General features: G+C 33.7%; 1 long non-coding RNA gene across 1 annotated transcript in view; it reads right to left on the minus strand.

Annotated features, from left to right (window-relative positions):
* The window catches only part of LOC146995107 (uncharacterized), a 709,494-nt gene that overhangs the window by 195,422 nt on the left and 487,342 nt on the right, over nt 1–26,730 (minus strand). Inside the window, exon 4 of the long non-coding RNA XR_015043546.1 lies at nt 24,948–25,997. This is a non-coding gene — a long non-coding RNA (uncharacterized LOC146995107). The remainder of the gene's footprint in view (nt 1–24,947; nt 25,998–26,730) is intronic.

Here is a 26,730-nt window from a genome sequence, read left to right on the forward strand (position 1 = left end):
ATTAATCCCCCCCGAAAAAAGACTGAATTTATGTTTATTTGGTAATGTTGAACGAACTGCATGCATTTGTGCAGACTAGGCTTTAAAAAACTGCTGATGAAGAGAACCAGCGGTGTAATTTAATGAGCTGCGAAATGAATTACTCTGAACGAAAAGGAATTCGCCTGTTTATACACTTCTACCGGTCGTTAAATAAACTGATACGTCGAACACAGTAACATTTAATTATATCTTTACGAAAGAGAAACATGGACATTTTTAAACGTCGCTTCATTACCAAAAATACCATTTTCGATATTAGTCGTTAACGACATTCCCAAAATCCCGCAACGTACACATTATTTTCCAGTCCTCCAGCAAAAATTCCTAGCAATCACGGCTCTCCCTAACTCATGTACCTACCTACCTCTTACCCCTCCCTCCCCAATTTGCTTCGAAACCATACAACGCACCTGTTGTGTTTGATTTTGCTTCGGTTACAAATTATTTCGGGAAAGATCGGCCCCATTTAACCCGCAGGTCAATAAATGGGCGAATCAAAGTTATGGGCCGTAAAATTAATTTAAGCCGACCCTAATCGCTACCATTTTGGGCGATGCTTTTACCGAAGTTTATAATGGAAAAGTTCTTTAGTATCCATGAGATAAGGAAGTCTACAGTGGATGCAAACACAGGCATGCGAAGCTTCCAACACGGAATTTTGTTTAAGTAAGCAAACTGGCATAGCACGCGAGATGGTGGGAAAAATGCGAACCTGAATTACAGAACGGAGTCAGCAGCAAGCTATTGAAATTCAGAAAATTCAACTTATGTATCGCAACACACGTTAAATTTACCAGTGGCGCCGCCTTCGTCTTAAAGCGACATTCAAGGAGCTCGAGCGGACTGGTAAGAGGCTTCATTTCAGAAAAAGATACAGTTTAAGATCAAATCGCAAAACATTTAATTAGTTCAGATAGGGGAAGGTAAAATATAATGAACATCGGTGAGTTTAATTTTACGAGTTACCATTTTTCATGTAAATGTAAAATTATTGAGCTCTGTAACCTTTAAAAAATTAAAGATGATGCATGAAGTTTCACTGCAAATTTTTTTTAAACTTATTACTTACTTTTACTTTTTTACTTAGGCACTACACGGAAAGGGAGGGATGCCCCGTGGAGGTCTTTCTAAGGGAAACTGATTCGTATCCACGTTACACATGGGGAAAAATTTGAAAACGATCATGCAACCAGCCCATTCGCCGGGACTCGAACCTCGGACCAAACTACCAGTGTTCAGCGGTTTTTAACATGCCACTCGGCCGTATCTGTTGTTATCAATTCAATTCTAAACGATCAATTATTTAAGTATTATATACATTATTAGCCCAAAATGGCAATTTGCCCAGAAGGGCAATTCATTTCGTTATGGCATTTTGCGTTCGTTCACTATGCATGGTGTTTCACTCTCCAGATTGTTGCCACGAAAAATTAAAGCCCTGCATTATATTTAAAGAAATTAAATAATGAAGAATCTGCACGAATGTATGCATGTTTCTTGGACTGTGAAAACACAACGGTACCCTGAAACATCAAATTTTGAATAACGTACTCCTCCACTCGAATATGGGCATCTGGAAGCCCAAATTTGGAATTTGTTTAATTATTTGTTTCATATTTCGCAAAATTTTAATGTATTTTTGATTAACAAACTCAATGATTTCAAAGCGAGAGATGAACAAACTGTACGAAACAAAAACAAAAAACAAAAAACAAAAACATCTCCAACGCGCGAGACTCGTGTATCGGAAATTATAGAGATATGCTCATTTTAAAATTATTTTGCGATATTGCTCTTGAACTGAATTGTATGTTTAAGTGCGAAGAACATGATATTTAATAGATAAAGGTAACACACAAAACGTTAAAAGAAAAACGTTTGGGCGTAATATAAAATATGGAAGCTCTCACAGTTTTAAATTTCTTTTATGAATTTAATTATTCACGAACAGTTACCTAGAAAGCTTTTTTCTTTCATTTTATTATAGCTCATTTACCTGAAACCTAAGTCAGGTAATGATTCGCAGATGTGGAATCCGTGGCCGAGAATTCCTGCATCTATTAAATGAGCGCTAGCCGCGATATTCTCAAGTGATTTTTAAAGACAGAACTAATCACTATATTATTTTAATATCTCACACGCCAGAAAGTTAAAAAATGAGAGGAGAGATCAGTTTGTAGAATCTAAATACCTTGCAGAATACTGCGTGATTTTTCCCCCCTTAGCAGCGGTATTACCTCTGAGACGGAGAATAGCCCCCCTTTTTTTTATTTATTTTAATCTTAAGATTTGTTGAAGTAAAATATCATTATGGTGTTCGCAAAGTGTTCATACAAACCAGGCTCTGAACATTCCAAAAAACTTAACCTAACTTAAGGTATAGCGATATCTAATTGAAAATTATTCAAACTTGTGTTTGAAATACAATAGTGTGCAGTAGTAGTGAAAAAACTTATTTCTAAACCATTTCATTTCGATCAACGAAACCATATTTTATAAATCCGAATTTTCTTTTCTGTTTACGCAATGCATTGCAGTAAATGCATATTCAAGAACAACGTGCATCAAAAAGAACATAATACAGTATTACTCGAATTATCCGAACTCTTACCATCCGAAAGGCTTTCAGAATTTAAGAAAAAACAATTAAGAGGGAAACGTAGTGTTAGACAAGAAGCAAACCTACACTTTTAAACTTCGTGTCATTGCTTCGAAACGAAGACGGAAGTTCTTCAAGCAAATCAATGCAGGCAGCAACAAATAAGAAATTTAGAAGATGTCGTTTTCAAATGGTTTTTGCAGCAACGTTCTAAGGGAAAACCCAAAATCGGGTCCGATGCTTTATGAAGAAGCTAAGATCTTAGCTCAGAAGCTTGGTTGTTCATCCTTTAACGCAAATAACGGCTGTGTAAGACATTTTAAGTGCAGGTACGGTGTCCGTTAAACAGTTTACTTTGACCGAGATGTTCAGCAAGCAATGACTTTCAGCACTTGTAAATATTGTACAGTACTCTTATAGTGTTGGCTTTTCATTTTAAATAATTAAAACCTCTTTTTCTTTAAAAATATTTTTTTTTCTCCCATTTACAACATACAGTACATACAGTAATTAATCAAAGTGTGCGTAGACACTTTCTTCGGAAAAAAAATCCAATTATCCGAATGGGGTTCGGTCCCAGTTGATTCGGATAATTGGAGTTCTACTGTACCTAATTTATTAATATTAGTTTCGAAGACGGGGGATGAGAATTTATGAACAGAAAGCTGATTGGTTATGAAAGATGCCATAATGCCGGCCAGCGTAAAAACAGAGAAGGCAGAAAAATAAAATAACACCGGAAAGAAACCTTATTGCAGTTACAGTGAACTCATCAACATTCCCGAAACCTTAAAACATTTTGAAACCAGACCGACGAATTTTAATTTAGAATAATCGTTAAAGAAGCGTCCTCTTACTGCTTCCAACGGTAAATGACCCAACCCCCAAAGTCTCCCCCTTCTTTTTTTTTTTTTTTCTTTCCGTTATTTGTATGTTCACTTTCACATGTTTACTAATTTCTTTTTCGTACAAAAGTATGAAAATTATTTAATGTTCTTAGACATGAAATAATCTGTCACTTCGCAGCAAAATCTTAAAATGTAATTTAAACTGTACTCGTTCGCTGTCTTAAAATTTTCCGTCATTCCATGCTATAATAGGGTTTCGAAATATACATTTAGGTTAAAGCATAAGATGAGAAAAAAAAAATATCTCTCGCCTTAGGCGTGACATGAAAATAAGTAACTTTGCAGAAGATAAGTTAACAATTACATACCAAAAATTCAGAAAAAAAAATCTCCCGCCTAAGGCGTGACATGAAAACACGAAAATAGGTAATTTTGCAGAAGCCATGTTACAATTATATTAAAAAAAATCACACACACACAAAAAAAAAAAAAAAAAAAAAAACTCTCGCCTTAGGCGTGACATGAAAATAAGTAACTTTGCAGAAGCCAAGTTAACAATTACATTCCAAAAATTCAGAAAAAAAAAATCTCCCGCCTAAAGTATGACATGAAAACATGAAAATAGGTAATTTTGCAGAAGCCATGTTAACAATGATATTGAAAAAATTCAGAAAAAAAAAAAAAAAAAACCTCTCGCCTTAGGGGGTGACATGAAAATAAGTAACTTTGCAGAAGCCAAGTTAACAATTATATTCCAAAAATAGATAACTCTTCCGAATTTTATTTATTTATTAAAAGTTCATACACACAATTTTAAATTTTAACTTCTTTCGTTTTACTGCTCTTAAAGTTTAAACAACGCAATGCTAACATTTTATCCACATCCTGTACAGCTCAATCACTGACCGAATGGTGAAATAAGAAAGTTCTCGTACTGAATACTGGTATTGTTCTGGTTCTGGTATTGAATAGTGGTAGTTCGTTCCACATTCGAAACCAAGCGCAATACGAATACGACTAAAATTCACTTGGAAAAGCCGTCCAAGAACACGTCTCTTCCCTTAAAACCCAACGGCCTGACATCATTCAGACTAAATAACTAAATTCATTAATAGCGCCCTCTAGAAGAATAAAAATACAAAATAATTTAGTTAACTTATTCTAGTCTCTGAATGGAATTCATCCTTTTCCTTGTCTAGTGAACAAACAGTCAAAATTAAATATAAACATTTTATTTAGCTTTGAACTTAATGCATGCAAGGAACTTCTTTCACTCTTTAAGTTGTGTTTCACTAGCTAAGCATACTTCAAATAAAAAAATAGAAAAGCTGAAAATGTTCTCGTGATTGACATAAAAGTCGCCAGCACTCTATCATCCTATATATTTTCTTACCATTTTATGTGAATCTGGTGGGCTCTGCAGCTTTTCAGAGGTGTGGTGTATTGAGAATACGGCAAAGCACACTAGGGCTATCTGCCTAAGGGAAAGGATGCCTTCGTGGAGGGCTTTCTAAGCGAAACTGGCTCGTATACGCGTTACACACGAGGGAAACTACGAAAAAGCCCGTGCAGCCGGCCCGGTCGTAGTAATTCGAAACCGGACCAAACTACCAGTCGTCAGCGACTTCACCGCTCCGCTGCTGGTGAGCCTATATTATAAATAGTTAATTAGTTTGGACTGAGCTCAATCCGACCGGCTAATTAATAACATTCTAATATTATTATTGGCTGAAAGGTTATGTTAGTCTCTGCGTCAGTTTTTGTACGAAAGAATCAAATTACATCTATTAATTTTGAGATGACACAGTTTACAGAGATTTATTATAAACAGTTACTATTTTTAGGATAGAAAAGGAAATAAGAAATTTAAAGTATTCAAGGAACTATTGCAAATTAAAGTTAAAATTTTGGTTTACATATTTTTAGGATAGAAAAGGTTGAAATTAAAAATTATTTTATATATACTTACATATATATAAAATAATTATGTCACGTAGCAGCGGAAAAAAAAATTCTTTTCACCCCAATTTTTTCTAATAAATGGCACGCGCAAATTGGAAGTTCCGAGTTTAATAATATGACGTTATTTAATCGAAAACCAACTGCGACATTTTAAAGAGGTTATGCCAAACTGGCGATGTCTCAGTCTCGTCAGTAGATTCAAGATCTAAATGGGATTTCTATTAGGAATAAAGATCTGATATTTTTTGGATTAACACCTATCATATTACTCTGCGTAACGAACTACGAATGTCAGGATACAAAGAAAGAGTTAATGAGCCATTGATACTTTAACTTTCTCTTGATGTTTAATGCATTGAGACTGTGCTTTTTGAAACTAATATTTCATTTATTTGAATTTTTAAAAGCTTATTTCCTTCACGATTTCTATTTTATAATCCTCTGAAATGATAAAATTGGCTGCTTGTTATTTTGAGTCTTATTATTCATATCTAAATAACACCCGTGTTTATTATTGAGATTCAAATTTTAAGTTATTGAAGGTAGTTTCAACATCAATATACAACCCGAAATTTGCAATCATATGTACTTTTTCCCCGGGGAAATTTATTATTCGGATATATATATATATATATATATATATATATATCGCTAAAAATGTATTTTTCACAATGATGGAAATTTTCATGAAAAGAATAAAAGGCCCATTTGCTTTTTTTTTTTTTTTTTTTTTCCATTATTCATTTAAAAGTTGACAGCGTCGAAAATTACTGCCCCTCGAGCAAACGAGAAAAAAAAAAATGCCATCGATTTTCACCATCGATATTTTTGTAGATATTATACTTACCTGCTTTGGCTTTGCACAGTGTTATAACGTTTCCAGGAATGAATTAAATGAGAAAAATCGCGATAGCGACGGGGAAAAAATAAAAAAAATGCGAAACAAAAAAAGCGAAATTTCATAAAAACTATTTTTCTCCTTCCACGTCAATTACGCAACAGATTCGATTATCGGACACAGGAGTCGATAATAAACTCGCGTCATTAATTTTATGGCCTCCAATCTTCTTTTCCCATTCTTCTAAAAACGTCTTCGAAAGCGTTTTAAAGATATTCCAGTCCCCCTTTATACCCTCCTCACTCTTTCCTATACCCTTTTAACAGAGGCTTTAAAATGCTTCGTGTATTGCGAAAAGTTTCGCTTCTTTTATGTATGCACACATAATTGCAACGGTAGCTAAATGTGTATTTTTGTTTGGATTTAGAAACGCCCGGAGTATCTTGTGTAACGCCCATTATGTTAAAAGCTGAATGCTAGAAGGTTCTGCTGATTGCGCCAATGATATGTATTTCGGACAGGTGGATAATCACGAATGAAATATCGTTATGGTACGTTTCCCTAACAAAGGTCCTTTTATAAGAAGAACGCTGATTGGCCTCCGGGATCAAGGTAAAGTGAGGATCTTGACTTTTGCCGATGGGGCGGATAATCAGAGATAATGATTTTCGAGTCAAAAAAGTCTTTATTTAGAAGCTAAGATTTTCTTAATGATAATCAGCGGTATTTAAGCATTAATTGTTACAGAAAACAATTAAGAAAATTCGCACAGATACTGAAAACTGTAATTTAGAAACCTTGCAAAATTTCGATCCGCACATACTGTAATTTACTGATTTCCTATTTGTATAAAATAGCCCACAAAAGGCATTAGAAGTTCTTTAACTTCTACATAAACAACAATTCAATAGAAGAGCATATTTTATATAAATTTTTCTTTGGAAATAAACTGGTTGATTTTCTTTTTCTCAGTAGTAGGTTTATATTTTAGTGGATGGCAGCTGTAGATGCCGACAAATTTACGATGAATAAACCCATTGAAAAATGAAAATAAGCAAGCTTCAAACGCATCGAATGCACATAATCTACTAAAAAAGTGTTCAGAAGCCTACATTTAGACTACAACCGAGCATAACCATTCAAAACGCATTTTATATACGAGGGCCATCCAGGAAGTAGATTACGTTTCCGTCTGTGTCCGCTAGGGGCGGGGCTAGCGCGGCCATCTTGGGGTCAGAGCGTTGCGCAGCTCAGTCTGCATCTAGCCGTGCTAGTGAGAGGTTCGTGCTGTGCTCCGTTCAGATACTGTGACGGTTTGAAATGTCTGCGTTAATTGAAAATCCCGCGAGGTGCGCTCAGTAATAAGGTTTCTGACTGCAAAAAACTGTAAACCGATAGAAATCTATCGGCAGCTTCGTGAAGTGTATGGGGACAACATTATCACTGAAGGTGGAGTGCGTCAGTGGGTCATAAGATTTCAAAATGGCCGAACCAATGTTCACGACGAAGATCGAAGTGGGAGACCCAGCATAGTGACCGCCGAACTTCTCGAAAAAGTCGATGCTAAAGTCCGTGAAAATCGAAATTTCACAATAACGGAACTTTCTTTGAGTTTTCCACAAATTTCGCGAAGTTTGTTGCACGAAATCATCAGCGAAAAGCTTGGTTACCACAAGTTTTGTGCAAGATGGATTCCAAAAATCTTGACAGAGGACCACAAAAATCAGCGAATGGCTGCAGCGTTGAACTTTTTGGACGCTTACCATAAGGATGGTGACTCTTTACTCGATCGCATCGTTACTGGTGACGAAACATGGGTGAAACATGTGAACTGTGAAACGAAATTGCAATCAATGCAGTGGGGGCACACAAGTTCTCCCCAAAAACCCAAGAAATGCATGCAAACAATGTCGGCAAGGAAGATGATGGCGACTGTTTTTTGGGACAGAAAAGGTGTAATTTTGGTGGACTTCCTGGAAAGAGGCACTACAATAAACTCTCAAAGGTATTGCCAAACTCTCCAAAAACTCAGAAGAGCAATTTAAAACAAGCGCAGAGGAATGTTGAGCTCTAAGATCTTGTTGATTCACGACAACGCCCGGCCCCACACGGCAAATGTCACTCGTAAAGTTCTTGAATCTTTTAAGTGGGAGTTGTTTCCTCATCCGCCGTACAGTCCCGACCTGGCACCGAGCGACTTCCAGCTATTCCCAGCAATGAAGAAGTGGCTGGCTATGCAGCGTTTTGATGACGACGCACAGCTGCAAGAAGAGGTAACGAAGTGGTTGAAGGCGCAGGCGGCCGAATTTTTCGACGAAGGAATTTCCAAGCTCGTACATCGCTACGATAAATGCCTTAATTTGTATGGTGACTATGTAGAAAAGTAGTATTTGAGTGTGGCTTTCATCTGTATATAATAAAATTTGTTTCCTATACTTTGTTTATTTTTTTATTCCAAAACGTAATCTACTTTCTGGATAGCCCTCGTATATACTTGCGGATGTACCCGATGCCAGTTAAGTTAGATTCAAAGTAATGCATCTAACAACAGAGAGAACGATATCGCTGCAATCCTTCTCTAATAACGATGCAGAAAATACGATTCATAGTCATACATTTTTCAGTCTGATGCGATATGGAACCGACATAAAAAATTTCGATACAAAAATAAACTAATTAGCTCTCATTATATCAGCAACAATGGCACGCAGTTCTTAATAATATTCGTCTTTCTAATCAAATGGTTGCAAAAGCTCAATTTCCCTCCAATATTTCCCCTATATTTAATTTTGGTGGATTAATTGTGGCAAAAAATTCATCATAATTGATCAGAAATCAACAACGCGAACAAACAAACACGCCAACAGATATTCTTCTTTATATGCACAGATTTTGTGTAAAACTTCTAAATTTTTGATTAACAGACTCTACGATTTGATAGCGAGCAGTAGCATCACTTTTCGAAATAAAGCATTTTCATCTCCAACGCACGAGACTGTTGCCACTCGGAAAAATGAGTACGAAAATTAGAGCTTTCAAAGTTTTTAATTAATATTTCGGCTGATTAAAGTCTTTAAAGTCTTACGAAGATTGGAATAGTCGAAATGACTTCCCACGAATTTTTGGAATCGGGGATAATGTATATAATGTTTGGCAAGGCTATTTTTATTTCATCGTAAAAATTAGAAATTTTTTATTGACAAAGTCTAGGATTTGAAAGCGAGAAGTGGCAACAACTTTCGAAATAAAGCAGATTTTCATCTCCTGCTTGCCAGACTGTTGCCACTCGGAAAATTCAGGGCGAAAATTATCGTTTTTCCAAGTTTTTAATCAATATCCCATTTTAGCTTTTTTTTTTTCGGGGGGGGGGAAGTGGACGTCGACCTTTTCCAGCACACAGGAAAAAATTGTAAAAAGTTTGGTGACGATAGCTATAGTAGTGACTGAGTGATTAGTGAACAAACACACTTCTTTATATATACATATATACGTATATATAAAGAAGAAAGTCTACTGAATTTAAAAATAATCACTGACTTCAAGATATGTTTTTAAATTCGCAATTCAGAGCACAGTTTCTACTGAATGGTTACTGTTTAGCATTAATCGCAAAATCGGAAACCCGCATACAGTAACAATTTAAGTTGGTTTGCACATAAGCTGGAACGTACTGCTTAAAACAGAATCCATATGACTCAAAATGTGCATCAAAACGTTTCTTAAATCTTAAAATGACAGTAAAATTCTCATGTTTCACCACACACTACAGCCAGCTTCAAACTCTCAATAGTTTAAACTTAAATTTTCATACGGAAGTGACTTAAACGAAATTTACAGTTTCAAGCTTAAAATTATTAAGTCCGAATCAACAATCACATCAATCGATATGCAGAAGAAAATGAATCGATATGTCGAAGAAAAAGTATCTTCATCTTACTACATATTTCATTTATCAGTACTTCAAAAAAAAAAAAAAAAAAAAGAAAAAAAAAAAAAAAAGAGGAAATGTAATCTAAAGATACGCGCGTTCAGTGAAAAACAAACTTTTGCGTTTTAAATTTTAATTTTTTCCAACTTCAGTAATATCGGATACGATATTATTCTTTATCCATGCGTTATAATATGCATTATAGCATACGGGTAAAGATGCTGACATTCATATAAAAGATGTTTTTGCAAAACTCACAGTGAAAATTTTATATTGTTTGAGAACTGTTTCAAATGAACTTTCAATTAATGTAAATGCCTCACAGCTATGCTCAAGACTTACACAAGGAAGACAAACAGACGATCTTAACTCTGTAATAAAACAGCTGCATAACGGTGCCCCTCATTAGATGCCCGAGACCCGTCATAATGGTGCCAGCACCTTTACGGAAACCGGCTAATGTTCGCCTAGACAGAAACTTTCACAGTGGTGTACCGTCATAAAACTGATGGGACCTTTAAACAGGTTAATTTTTTACTTGAAAGCAACAATCTTCAAAAATACTGCCTCATCGTTATGCGGGGCACTATGGGGCATGCAAGATTTTCAGTTACTTGGCCAAACCGATTAGCAAACTAAAATCGTAGAGGTATCGCGACATTATGTTATCATTAGAAAAGTGGTGGACCGTTTATGAAAGACGTCTCACAATCTAATCCCACTAACAAACGTTTATTAAAGAGCTTCAAATATTCTTTAACGCAGTGTGCTGTCAGGTAGATATGCCTCGATATGTGCCGGTATTAGGCTAACAGAAAGTTTTTGAGTTAATTAGACATAGTGTGTATTAACATTTTAGATTAACGATATTTTCAGCTTTCGATAGGTTTCAGACAAAACCTTAATTGCCACGAACACTTGTAGAGAGGTCAGTTAACATGACAAAGCATACCACGGCATCTGCGTTGTTAGTGAATCCACTCCTATTTAAATTACACATTTATTTATCATTGAAACATTCTTTACTAGTGCCATTTTCCTACAAACATTTTCAGTTTAGTAGCAGTTAAAATGTACTACTATAAAAAAAATTAATGATTCATTTCGCAAGACAGGAGAAAGAGATAAGGAAGAAAAAAATTCTATTCCAGATAAAATTGTCTAGGGGCTTAGCTGGGAAACAAAGGAACTTTTAATAGAATGAATGACGCCCTTGTTCGATTATCTCAGTTAATCTTTACACTGCTTTATCAAAATAAGTAATCTCCCAGCGTAGTTACGCTACAATATTATTTTATTCAATTTATTTGAAAAAAAAGGGCAGTGACTCTGAATCTCATTTCACTGCTCAGAACCACTCCAATAATCGGAAATGAATAAAAAACAGCGATACTGTCTAAAAAGACATCACTTCGCAAATTGGTTGAATGTAAAGATGCTGAATCAGCACACTCTAACAATTCTGATATCATTTGAAACGTTCTAGCAATTTCTATTTCTGAAGTTTAAGAAGGTTCCTCCATTTCTAGTTTAGCTCCAATCTGAACTGAGAAACTTATCTACAAGTTTGCAAATGATTATATTAATCGTTAATGCAAAAAAGTACTACATTACTTTTCTTAGTTACATTGTGTGATAACATATTAAAACGCGGACATTTAAGAACTATTATAAATGTTTAGCTGTAATTAATTTATTTTAATGATACGAATACTGTACTGTGAATGAACCGAAAAACACATCTACACCTCGCTCGCAAAATGATATATCGGGATTCTAAACCAAATCCCCCCCAGAGGGAATTTCATACTTTCAGGCGGTAGAATGGGGTCAGCCTTTTATTAACCTGTTTAGGTTTAGTTTATGAGTAAAAGAAACCATTTTTATTCATGTTTTGGTATTTATCAACATTCTCCTACTTTTTCTTGGTTAATTTATAAAACGCAAGAAAAAATATTCTGAATTTATATAGATGCATAGTTATTTTGAGTTTGGGAAAGAATGGGGTTAATAATCATCTAGCAGGTTCAGGTTCAGGTGGAAATGTAGTGGGACACCCAATGTTTACTATAAGTAATGTAGGTATAGTCCCACTACACTTCGGTTTATTTTTAAAGTAATATTCAAAATAGTACATAGTATAATAAAACACATAGTATAATATAACATAATATAACAGTATAAATAGTATGTCGATATTTTGATTGATATATCTATTAGATATAATTACAGTAGTTATAATAGCTATAATAATAGTAGGCTAACAGTCATAATTTATAACAGTTCTTAATAGTTCCTTGAGATAATGTTTATTATATGAATCTGTATCTTCTTCCTCTTCTTTTTCCCTTTTTTACTATATCATTATTATTGCAAGGGTTTGTTTTTAAGATAATTAGATAATAAAATATTTAGATGAATTGCAGCTTCAAAAATGAATTTTGACATTAATTACATTAGTGCTCACATAAATTTTTGCCTATTGAAGATAGATATTTGATTGCATTTTCTATTTTACTTTTTAAATGTTTGTTGGTAATTGCAAAACGAAGGAAGGCATTGATATTTGAATTAGGCAATTTAATATGAGTTGACTTTGTTAAGGGACATTGAGTAATATAATGGATTGGATCACCTTTATTTCCACATACACATTGCTCAGAGTTAGAGATGTTGAATCTGAAGAAGTATGTGGGAAATGGCCCATGTCCAGTTAAAAAGCGGTTTATATAACCATTGACCATTGTACATGTATCATTTACATGAGGTGCTATTTGATTTAATTGTCTTCCTGTATTTATTGTTGTCCATTCTTCTTCCCACATTTGGAGGCTGATTTTATGTAGATATTTCTTGAGGTATGATTTCGGCCAGGAGATTTTTCTTGAAGGGATATTATTGTTGGTAGTAGCTGATTTGGCTGCTGAATCGGCTTCTTCGTTATCAAAAACTCCGACGTGAGCCTTTATCCAATAAATGTTTGGTGATATTTGAGGATATTGGATAATTTTGTTAAAAATATCTTGAATTATTTCAGATGTGTGTTTGAGATTTTGTAGAGCTAGTATTGCTGATTGACTATCCGAGAAAATATTGATTTTTTGTAAATTGTTATCGATAGAGTATTCTATTGCCATTCGAACTGCGTGTAATTCTGCTTGGAAGATACTATTTTCCTTGGAGAGATGATTTTGGAGAGTTATTTTCTGGGTTTGATCATCTAGCAATGGTGAAAGGGGTTTATGAAGCGAAAAAGGTAGAGAACTACTAAAATATATTAATCAATATAAGCATAAAAGAAAGCCCCCCCCCAAGTCTGCATGATTGCTTTCATGTATGCCATGTATAGTCAGATACCAAGGATTGATACATTTTCATATAAACAAAATTTTTTTAATTTATTTTAAATACAGCATCCACTACACTACACACTCTTTAACCCACTTGGCACATTAACAACGTAATGCAGAACCACAAAAAAAGATACAGGGCAAATATTTTTCAAAGGGTCAATTTTCAAATTTACTAGACTCAGTTAATTGAATATCAATATTTAAATATATTAACAAAATTTTAATACTTAATATAGAAATATTTTGTTTCTTTGAGTTTTTCGGTATATTTAAGCATTCATTTAATAAAGGATTTGTACTCTTTTCAGTAATCATGCCAGGATGCTTATTTGAATTAGGCTTTAAAATGGCTTTTGTACTTCTTAGCGCGAAATTAAGGAAGTATTGCAATCGCAAAAACATTTTGGGCACCATATTTCAAGCTTTTATTCATAGCTTTAAAATAGATTCGGAAGAGATTTCTTCGTGACGTCTGTACGTACGTACGTACATTGTATGTATGCAGCTCGCATAGCTCAAACGAGTCATCGTAGAACGTTGAAATTTCATATATGGGACATGTAGTTGTGCACTTCAATTATATATGAATATATTCTCACCCTGTTAGCCGGCTGGGTGAGCTCAGTATTTTTAGTCTTATATGTTGCTAAATTGCATAATTTTTACTTTAAATGTGATTCTATTATGCTGTTCTTATGTTCCAGTTAAGGTTTCTATATCTTTAGTTAATCTGCACGCAATAGTTCTAGAATGATCAATAATTTAAAAACTACGTGGCACTAAGCCTAACGAGGACACCATACGTTTACATTTGAAACTCTTGGTAGAATAACTAATGAAGTCGATTGGTGTGAAACTTAACAACTATCAAAGCTAGCAGGAACTAAACGTAGTGTGCACGCGTTGGCAGAACGCGCTCTGTCTTAAAATCCTCCTCCGTTTACATACTGTCTATACTGTGTGTGTGATTATGGAAAAGCCTCGAGGCTATCTGCCTAAGAGGAGGGATGCCTTCTTAGAGAACTTTCTAAGGGCAACTGGCTCGTATACACGGTACACATGGGGAAAACCACGAAAACGCCCATGCAGCCAGCCCGTTCGCGGGATTCGAACCTCGGACCGAACTACCAGCATTCAGCGACTTTACCGCTCGGCCGCTGGTGGGCTTACATACTTTCTAAGGCTGTCATAGATCTGTTTGTTTCGGAAGAACAACTGTTTGGAATACTTTTTCTGCTTAGTCACAACAACCGATCACTACAAATCACTTTGGGGTTAACATATAAAGGGTAAACAAGCTGATAGCTGATTGGTTGAAAATGAAAAATTTTTTTTCGAAAGGAAGGAAATCGCGCGTCTTTTTTCCAATAGTAAACTAGGCAGAAAAATTGTCCGAAACAGTTGTTCGTATGAAACAAATACATGTGTGATATGGGCCTAACTCATCTACATTATGGTGAGGAAAAGGAAAGAAGTTATAGTAAAGATTGAAATTACAAATGCTTGTTTAATTTAAATAATAACCTTACATATTTAAATTTAAAATAATACTAATACCGTATTTACTCGCGTAATAGTTGCACCCCGTTTTGAAGCAGAAAAAATCGTCAAAAGTGTCCAATATTGTGCAGTAAATTTCCCCCGCATAATAGTCGCACCTAGACTTTCACAATGAAAAACTGGAAAAAAAAAAAGCGACTATTACGCGAGTAAATACGGTAATAATTATAATTTATACAATAACTTTTAAAAATGATTAATTTTTGCTTCAGTATAATTTTAAAATAAACTATAATTATTATCATTATTATTTTCATGAATAATTTCTTCCATGTCTTGAGGAGCACACAGAATTGATTCTTAATACAATTTCCCTTTTGTTTCCGTGAACTATGCAAAGTATGCGTCAGTACATGATTGAATTACATACATCAAATTTCATTACATCAAATAAATCAGTACATGAAATTTCATTATACCAAATAAATCAGTACATGAAATTTCATTATACCAAATAAATCAGTACATCAAATTACATACATCAATTTCGCTTTACTTAAATATCAGTATTTTCGAACTCTAGTTTCTTTTGAATGCCATTTGGGAGAAGTGCTTATTAGTCTTATTTTGTTTGTTCACAAGCCTATTTTTAACCATAAGCCAAAATAATTTTTTTCGAATTTTGTATGTCACCGTACGGCCGAAGGAAGAATAAGCTTTAATTAATGAATACTGACTTCCAGATATTAGAAAGCATTCAATAAAATTACTGTATTCATCCAAATAAACTTTACGCATTAAATAAGTTTTAAATAGCATGAAATTGATATGGTTTTAAAAAAATTCATCCTTATATTTTGCCGATATATGTTGAGAAATATCAAACAAAAATCTGCATTATGGGGAGAAATTAAAAAATAAAAACACATTAAAACTTTCAGAATTCCATTAAGAATTCTCTCTGTTCCATGACGGTCACTAAAGATTCTCACAATTATTACGATCCCACATTTAATAGCCATCGAGTGTCTTCCAAGACGACGGAGAGAGCATTTTAATTATCCCCTCCCCCAAAATTCCGTAGACCACACACAAAGCCCAGAGAGGGGCTCACGGAAGCAACCGAACAAACAAAACGGAAGCGGGAAAAGAATACGAAAACTGGGAACACCGCCGCCCGCTTTGCGAAGCCGCAAAACATATCTCATAAATCGCAACCGGCGGAGGGACACGGTTTCATTAACGCGTAAATGAGTCTTAATGCGCACCGTCGAGCAGCTTAATCGCGTGATCAAGCGGTGCCCGGCGTAGAAAAAGAGTGCCGACAAACCTTGTGTCTTAAGGAGATAAAAGAAGAAGGGGCGAATGCGGGAAATTTACTGAAGTTTAGAATGGTGATGACGAGGGGATATTTTGTTGCGTAATTAGACAGTACGTATAATTTGACGGAGAAAATTTCTATCCGGGCTTTAAAGAGCCTGGGACTCAGCACAATATACGCCATTCGTTTTCTGTATGTATTACGAAATGTCTTCTGAACTCTTGGTCAGAGTTTAATGTGTTCTTAGTTACAAAGATAATGAGAAGAAGCTACTGCCATTTGAGAAATGAAAGTGTTGCATGATATTTTTAATGATCAGAATAATATAACGTGATGAATATTACAGACGTGCAAAGGTTAGGTTATTTTAATATGGCAAGGCATATGTGGGCTCATATCCATGTTACACATGGGGTAAACAACAAAAACCAGTCATGCAGCCAGCCTATTCGAATGGCTTTGAACATGGATCGCACTACTGGTATTCCCACAATCTTTTAACTGTTCAGCCACCCGTGAGGTCTACATACGGCACAAAGAATACACCTTCAAGTTTCGCACTTTTAGCAAAACACAGAGTTGAATTTCAAGGAATAAGACTGAATGAAAACAAACGAGGAATTCACACGACGAATGCAAATTCTTACAATTTATCTAAGTGGTTTATATTTAGGCTACCTGCCCAAAACATTTTTGAAAATGTAGCGATGACAAACGAGTACATTTCCCAAACGATATTAAGAAATGCAGTATGGAACTATCCATCACACATAATATTCGATCTTTTATTACAAAAGCTACTTCATAAAAGTTTATAAATTTTTACACCGAATCGGGATTTTTACAAAACTTCGTAGTTAGGCGTAATTTGAGTCGTAGAACGGAAATATGGAAAACAATTGGTATGTTATATCATAAAAATTCTGATTTTATGTCAAAATACCTGTATTAGAAAAATGCTGTATATAAATTTAATACATATCCTAAGTCGCGCTTTCAAAACATGAAAAACGCAAGTTGAATTTCATCAATCGGCCCGGTAGAACGATGGTATAGAACTGTCTTCCCCCCCCCCCCCCGCAGTGTACATTCTGTTAAAGATCCACGATAACATAGAAAGGAATATAAAATAATTTGCTGTCTAAAATAAAACTACAATGCATGCTATTATTACCCTTCATACAACATTTAGCCTTCAATATTTGTTTCATAAAAATTTCGTAGCAGATCCAAATCATTATGATTTTGCATCAACCCAACACATCATTTCACTTTATCACTCGCAAAATCTTCGATAATTCTAATCCATCTGAGGAGAAATGAAGCAACTGCATACGACAATCCAGTTTCTTGGCCTTGAATCTTAAAATGCTTCCTTCCCGATGAGTTTACGCTAATCAATACTTAATGATTTGCCTCAAACTAAACTGGCTTCCAAAAGTGACGAAAAAAAATTATCCAAACTAGGAATTCTTTTAATAGCGGCTTTTAATTTGCCTCACGTTTCGAAATGAAGCGAAAATAATCTTCAGCGGGAATTTCTTAGCAGATTCAGTAGCTGTAACGTTTTGCTGTAGATTTATACAAATATTTTCACTTCTTCCTTCAATTAATTTTGCTGACAGATTTAGTTTTTGTTTGCATAGGCTACCTGATAAACATTTCATTGTAAATTTAATTAGAAAAGCTGACTATACAGCACAAATTCCTTTCGCTCAATTTGCCAAGTTGGTTCTTAATTCGAGCTCGAGAATTCCAAATATTCAGAGAATTCATTACAGAGGACAGTGAAGGAACGTCGCGTTAAGATACGACTGATTAAGCTGAGCATTACAGACGCAATTAGATTTGTGATGTATGTCGACTAACTACACCAGTGGTGAAGCACATGCTTACAGATGCGCAATTACACATGTGCCTTTCGAACAACATACTGTTAAACATTCTTTTTCTGGCAATGTTAATACTTATCTTATTTTTTCCACAAAACCAACTAAAAGTTATTTATAAAAATAAATTAATGAAAGAGGAAGACATTAGGCTTTTACAAATCTCTACAGATTATTATATTTCATGTTAACATTAAGAAAGAATGCTTAAATAAAAGTACAAATTCTCATTGACATACGTTTATATCACAAAATAACGTCAAGCTGCGGCACTCAAGAAAAGAACAAACGCATCATGTCATAAGACTCATTTCTTGTCTACAAATAACTCTGGTGTAAATAGCGTCAACAGACGCCCGAGAAACAAAAGGACATAAATTCTGACACAGTTCTCCGTTAAGTCGATGACTCAGCCGTAAATTCCACTTACATCTAATAAGCGCTAAATAAATAATATAATTCACGACACGCGACAACAAATTGTAGCACGAGCTGTGTTCAGTAAGAATATGACAGAAACCTAAAGATTATCTTATTTTCATTTGTCCCATTCCATCCCATTTTTCTATCACACTACGCATAATGCAATTCTGAAAAAACAAAAATAAATTATACAGAAACTAAATAACGTGCAAGAAAAGTACCTTTTCCTGGAACGAAGTTCTTATTCCGATCGTAATTATATGACGTTGATATTTCGGGCGGTGTTCAACAACAACGAAAATTATCGCCCAATTGCTACTAATGAATACTCGAATTATTAATAATTTAATTAATAATCTAATGATAATCATTTAATGGTACTGTCAATAATTATGAATTAAATTATTAAATAAATAAAAAATCTGAAAGCCTTTAGATTTAATATTTAAATCTGAAGGCTCTAATACTGGGTGACAACAATTTGAAAAGTGAGCCGACATTTATAGTGAACCGACGCAAAATGTCAAAACGAAATTAATAGCCCTTCTAGGCACATCGCCCTTTTGGGCTAATAAAAATTCAACTAATGTGTTTTATTTTAAAGTAAAATTGAAGGTTAAAAATTAATATTTGGGTGGCCCGGAGATTTCACTTGCTTTGGGTTCCGTTTATCCTGCAATACCTGTAAAATCAGCTAAAACGAGCCGATTCAGCTGACTTTACAGGTACTTGGATGCCGTTTTGGCATCGAAGAACATGAAACGGACTAAAACGACCTAAGAGGAGTGGAATAAAAATGACATGACGATGCTAGTTGCTTTATAGAAAATTCAAGCTAGTGCTACAGCCAAGAATCAAAGCTATCCGTTAGAAAAAAATCTGATGTGTACACCACATGACTTCCTTGTACGGAATATTAAATTATACGCATTTTTCTTGCATTTCATTTAAACTTATTGGATTGAATTAAATCTACTTCGTCGATAGCGCATAAACCACAATACAATAAATGCACTCTTTAAAATTCATTCTATTTCTTTACCATGGCGACACTCTGGCGCTAGGTTCACTTAACAGCGTTACGTTTCGTTCACATTATAACTCAGAATGCACAAAATTTATATCATTTGAAGAATTATCTAATCGTTACTACATGTTCTATTCAAATACTATAATAAAACTAGAACGGTGTATAAAACAAATTAAGCAAACAAAACAAAAAAGAAGTAGTTTTTCACAGACGATTTAGTATTTCTCAATTAATTCAGTTCTCACTTCGCGGAAAGGCAAAAATACATAAAAACTCAAAATATTTATATTAAAAATTACGAAGCAAATCTTAAACATTTATTTCCTAGCCGAATACAGGGAATAAGAAAAGCCGAATAAGCTAACTTAAGATAAAATTAGTTCACTACATACACAGTCACAGAGCATACAGGGCATATGCGACTGCATAAACATTGCACGCAAAATCTCAGACAGGCTGGAGTAATTCTCAGCCACCATCCTCGTCACCAGCACAGCCCCTGTATGCTCTGTACCTGTAGTGAACTAATTTATGACTTGAGATTTAGTTAATTTGAAATTCCTTATTTTTGAGTTATGCCATAAATGCTGGCTGTTTTGCAAGCACAAGAAGTGCCTTCTCTTCAACTACTTTCAGTTCTTAATAAAATGGTTTTTTACATCCTTCTTACGTTTCTATTATTTATCTAAACATAGCGGTAATTCGCCAAAGTCAACACATAAAGTCTTGACTTAGAAGATAAATGTTGATAATCAAAACATGATTCTGCCTACATATTAGAACTAGCTTTAAAGGAATAATATGCAACAAGGCGTAATAACGTGTTTTACATGCTTTAAAACATGTTTGTTTTACATGCTTTTGCATAATATTTGTTTTACATGCCCGTTTTCAAAAACTGTATTTTAGAATTGTGTGCACCAGAGAATGCGATTGTTCTACGTTTAAATATATAAATACAGTGATGTTACTGTTTTTTGTATGTTGGTGCAGAAAAAACGAAACCGGAGTCTCATATCTTTTATATCCCCCCCACACACATTTATGATTATAAATGGAGGTTTCAAGGAAATTTGCAAAAATTTTATTAAGTTATCGGCATCGAAATAACTCCTTTAACTAGCACATTTATTTTACTACTATTTTGTATTGATATATACGAAAACTACATTCTTAATTACATACTTTTCATCTAAATACGTATCTCTTCAACCCTCGTTCCTATTTAAAGGAAGATTGAACTTCCAGGTAGTACAGTACAACGGTTAGTGTATACCAGCCAGTTTTCCCTTCGAAAGTCCTCCACAAAGGCATCCATACCCTTAGGCAGATAGCCCACGAATGATTTGCCATAATCAAATAAACCAAACCAAACCAATACAACCGCTAATCTTCTGTTTCACATTGACTTCTACTGAACATGAATCATGTAAACATGGTTCTTTTTTATTTTGAATGCTGATTTAAATTACGTAGCCAAATTAGATTATACTATAAAAATCAGTGGTCTTTAAACTTTGTCAACTCACTATAACTATACACTATTACTAAGTAACTTGTCAACTCACTTAGAACTATAAGGATTTTCGGGGGTCCCCACAACCCACCCTTAGCAAAATATACCTTAAAAATAATATTTAAAAGTAGATCAACATGTTATAGGCATTTTATGCAAAGACTATAAAAAAATTTTTGTTAACAAATTTTAGCATAAAATTAATTCAATTTATTCATTAATATTAATTCGTGCTCCAGGTGTTATCTACCCTAGCATATTTAGTGACAGGGGTGTGGTTGCATTTTTTTACGCAAACTGTCGAAGTCTAGCTCCGCTGATAATATCTGCAATCACATTTCATATTCTGCATTTGATTTGTTTCGATTGTTTGCATTTGTTTGTTTCTGTTGCCACATAGAATAAAAAAGATTTTTCACTCAAATTCGTTTTCTGGGAAATATTCTAGTAAAGTTTTCTTCAATACAGAAAAACTGTATCATAGTATAATTTTTAACACTGTCGTTTAAATTTAATTCATTTTTCATGAACAAACTGTTTAGTTTTGCAAACATTGTACGTCATTCTCTTTGACGTAAAAAGACCACATATTAAGTTTGAAAACTAAATCGGTAACTAAACGTACCTTTATATTTTTTAATTAAGAAACCCTAGTCAATTAGTGTGAGTGTTTTAACTGGTTTCGGATTAACCGTGTTTTGAGTTAACTTTGCATTCGCGGGACGTCGCCCCGCGAAGCACTAGTTGATATGGAATAGAATGCAAATTAAAAAAGAGGAGGAAGCAATGAAAACTTTATATTACAGTCTAAGAACTCAAAGAAAGGTTTAAAACTAAAAATTTCGAATAATATTTAAAAATCGTACAGAAAATTAAAACGGAAACATCTTAAAAATTTTAAATACTATTTCATACCATTTACGTGACATACGGCTTAAATAATTTTATAATGATAACAACTTTAAATATTTCGAATATATTTTGAATCTTCAATATTCAAAAAAATTATCACTCGGATATATTAAAAATTAAATGTATTTTGATTTATGTATTAAATATTAAAAAGGTAATATAAAGATTTGAATTATTAAAAAGTGCATTTACTTCTTCTAAATTGTTCATATAGTTAACCAATAACACAATCATTAATCTGACAGATTTAAAAAAAAGACAGTATGCTTTACTGAACAGTAATACTCTAACAGACCGGCCATGTGCGTGAAAATAAAAAAGTCTCATGTTTCACATAGTGGTAATATGTTGTTTTTAAATTGCTCACGTTTCGCATAGTGGTAAGAATGTTGTTTTTAAATTACTCATTTATTAACCAGTAATAAAGACACTCGAATCATAAATGCTACTTTTAGATTATTTTCTTAAAATACACTTTCTCCTAATATTGAAAAAGGACAGAAAAAAATATTATACATGTATGCTGCTTTCAATCAACCGTCTTTCAATATGTTGTTATCAAGAAGCCATTCATCTTTCTCACATTCGTTAAAATATAGATTACGAAAGAGTTATCTATCAAGACATCAACAGTTACTACCAGGCAACAAACGTTTGATAGCAGTCTCGGTTACAGTTTACTTCGGAAACGCAGAGAAATAAGTTATTCGCTAGAAATATTTCAACTAGCTTACATTTGTAGGTAAACAACAGAAAACAATGGATATTTCATAAGGAACAAAGAGAGACAAATAGGAAAGATAGAAAGAAGATGAGAAAATTAATGAAGTATTCTCTAAGATGAGAAGTTAAAAGGGGATTTCATAAATTTCTTATACGCGAACAGCAACATATTTCGAATAAAATATATTCCTAAGCTTTGTTTCCCAGAATGAATGTTTTTATGCTTGGATTCTTATACATAATAACATCAGCAAATAAAAGAATGAAATGTTTTTGAAAAATCTGAATAAAGAAGCCAGACAAAGGGTTCTTAAAAATATCTTATCAGAATTTCACATAACCTGGAAATTTCCCAAAACTCCTTTTACAAATATATTTCGCACAATTTAATGGCAACGTTTTATTTATAAGCTGCCAACTTGAGCGAAACAAACGATAAGAAATTGATATTCGATATATTTAAATGGTAAAAGAAATTAATCAATTAGATATTTATACACCTTCTACATAAACATTAACTGACATTAGTTAGTTTTATAAAAGAAATTATATAAGGTTATTTAATCTAATTAGTTTCAATTTAAACATGAAATGTCGTGCAGGTTAAAATTTTATTTTCTTTTAGACATTGAAAAATACAGTAAGTGAAACAATAACTACAGGTGCCAATTGAATTAGGCATGGTTTAAAGATGCCAGCATATTTTGCATGTGTGAAACCACACGTAAATTTTATTTCTTAAAAAATTTAACTATTAATATTCCAATATTGAACGGAAGTTTTACTGATAACATTAATAGTTTAGTAATGTACATTTTACATTAATATAAATTTATTTTTATTTACAAAAGTTTATGTATTTATAATAACAAAGCAGCGCCAACAAAGATCGCTTAATATGGAAAAGAATAGTCAATCATTATTGTTACATAATTTTTATCATAAATTATTACATTCACATTCATAACATTACTGAAAAACCTGTTGCTGCACTAAATTCAACCATATAAAGCAATTTAATTGTTGTTTCAGCAATTCCAGTCTACTATATAAGGCACTTCATATTAAATTCCCTTTATTTTTTTTTAATTTGCAGTATTTTGATGAAAATAATGAACGTCAACGAGAACTGCGGGAAATCGTATTTTACTACCCTGACTGAATTACCGATAGCAAAGATGACCAAGAATTGTATAGCATTTTAAGCAGTTAAAATACTCTACACACGAGCTCACTACAATATTAACAAAAAAGGATGACTATTAAACTATTATTGCAACTCGGTTGTACCATTATAGATTTTATGCATGTATGATTTATGTTTACTTTTGTTCATATTTCTTTCAGTGATGCTATATGAAGTTTGTACTTGCTTATGCGTTCACATCTTGAGAAATTTTAACTTTTCATGACAGAATTGTATTTGTCTTCTAGCAGCAAATGATAAGACATACTAAAAAATATTATGCATTCATGATTATGGCTAGCTAGCTGCCTTGTTCAAAGCGGTGCAACACTCTCGATGAACAATTAGCCGTATAACCGTCTGGATATTTCCGATGAATTCCTAATAAGCCAATGGATAAAATTACACCTGTTAGAAAATCATATACACTCCTTGCTTCAGAAAGTTTTATTTCTTTCCTGCTTCTTTAAATTACGGTAACTACCCAATCTCCAGCAATATTTATTCAAAACATTTCACGTATACCACGTTCCGTGAAATTCAGTTCTGAGTGCTTCCAGGAGTTAAACCCATATCAAAGTGTTATTGGTTAGAAATCTCTGCAGAACTTACTTAGTCTGTCATTAGAATCTAATCCAGGAAGAAACTACCATTGTTCTGAATTTAAAACCTCTGAACACTGGCCAGTTTCGATTGTGAATAGTCATATACAGTACAATATAAGGTTATTTAGAAAAAACAGTATATCAAATTACGTAAATGTTCGCAAGACCAAAAATATTTTCTCTCTAATATCCGCTGAGTGTAAAATTTCTCAGAGTTGTTAAATATTAATGCAGTAATAATTAAATCGTAAAAAGCAAGAAACATTGCTTACCTTTTTTGATGATTCTGTTGTGAAGAGGGTTCATTCCATCAGCTACCATTAAAAGAATACAGCTAAGAAACGCAACGAAGAATGTCCTTCTTTCTTCTGTAGTTTGTGAAAACATGATGAACACAAATTAGTTGTTTTTTTTTAGCGAGTGATGCTCTTTGTTCACTTAACTTGAAACGGATTTCTGAACGAAATCAAATGATCATCAAGATGGCTTATTTATTTACACGATTTTCACGTTTGCTTTGATTGCAAAGTTCACTTTGAAAATGATATACTTTCAGATATTAGACTTTTAGGCCAAATCATAATAATTGTAAAGAATATCAGTGCTTAAGAAGAAGCATGATTAGTGTCTACTCTTGCCATAAATAAACAAGGTTCAGAGTTGTTTGAAAAGTCCGCCAGAATTAAACTGCGCTTTAAGACGATTCGCAAATTCAGACACCACTCTTAATAACTAGTAAACAAACGCATTTAGTCTACTGCAGCAGAATTCTAAAATATAACACCCAGCACAGATATCGAAGTACACTCTCGTAAAGATATATTTCTTTCGTTCTTTTCTATAAGACTTACACGTGAAAAGTAGGAAGTTTTCACAAAGTGGACTTTAGTGAAGTAGACATCACCGACTGGCACTTCGGCGCCTCTTCCGACAATACGACTATCCCGCCGAAGTGTAGCAGACGAAATAATCCTTTCGAAAATGAAGCACTTGTTCCGTTTTTAAACGGGACGCCGCGAATTGCGCAGTACTGTGCGCGTGAACACTGTTCTGCACAGTCTCAAAAGTCCACTTCTGGTTGGCTTCTCTCCGATTTTTCTTCTTCTTCTTCTTCTTCTTTTTTTTTTTTTATTCCGCCCTTTGCTCACTCGCAACTTTTCTTTTTCTTTTTTAATCTGCTTTTTATTCCCTTCGTGTCCGTACGCTTCGGGGTTGAATAACACGGTCGAGAAACGCCGATAGAGTGTTTACAACAACCAGAAGAGTGTTGATCTTCGCAGATGACTCGCAGACGATAGAACTTCTCTGTGTACAAGAGCAAGCTGAAAAGAGAGGGAAAAAAATAAGAGGCCATGAAAAAGAATGAACGGAATGTTTTTAAATGATGAAACAGATTTTAAAATAGCATCCTTAAATAAATTATCTATGCTAATTAGGGTTGTAATTTCATCTTAGAAGAATGTAACAAAATTCACGGATAGGGCGCGATAAATTTAGAAATGTGAAATTTTTGGAATTCGTACTTACAATATTGTGGCTGCCATGTATTCAAATTATTATTTTCCGAAAAAAATAGAAATTTTTCGCTACATACCAATAACAGAAATAACGAGTATGTAAATAACATATTAAATGCAAATTTAATTTAATAATTGCACGTTTATAGCACATTGCAAATCTAATAATTAATAATTGAACCTTTATAGCACATAATTGCAAATTTCGGTAATGAAATCAATGCTGTTATTTGAGATCAAGAATTCCATTAAAACGGACGGGAATGAACACTTATATAGCACTTAATTTCTAACAATAAATAGTTAAATCTAGGAATACATACTTCATAAAGTACAGGTTTTAAAATTCAGAATAAAAGAATTATTTTACATCGAAACTGCTTGTCGAAGCTGAAAGTAAACAGAAATCTATTTTATGTAACCTTGGAAAACAATCATTATATCCCCCAAGTATTACGTCCCCCAATCATTAACACCCCAAGTCCAACATACCTAAAAGTAATAATTTTAAATTCAAAGCTACGATTTGAATTTTGGA

The sequence above is a fragment of the Stegodyphus dumicola genome, chromosome 10 (assembly GCF_044657685.1).
Source record: "Stegodyphus dumicola isolate Sdum_Otavi_A_Nest chromosome 10, ASM4465768v1".
NCBI classification, from domain to species: domain Eukaryota; kingdom Metazoa; phylum Arthropoda; class Arachnida; order Araneae; family Eresidae; genus Stegodyphus; species Stegodyphus dumicola.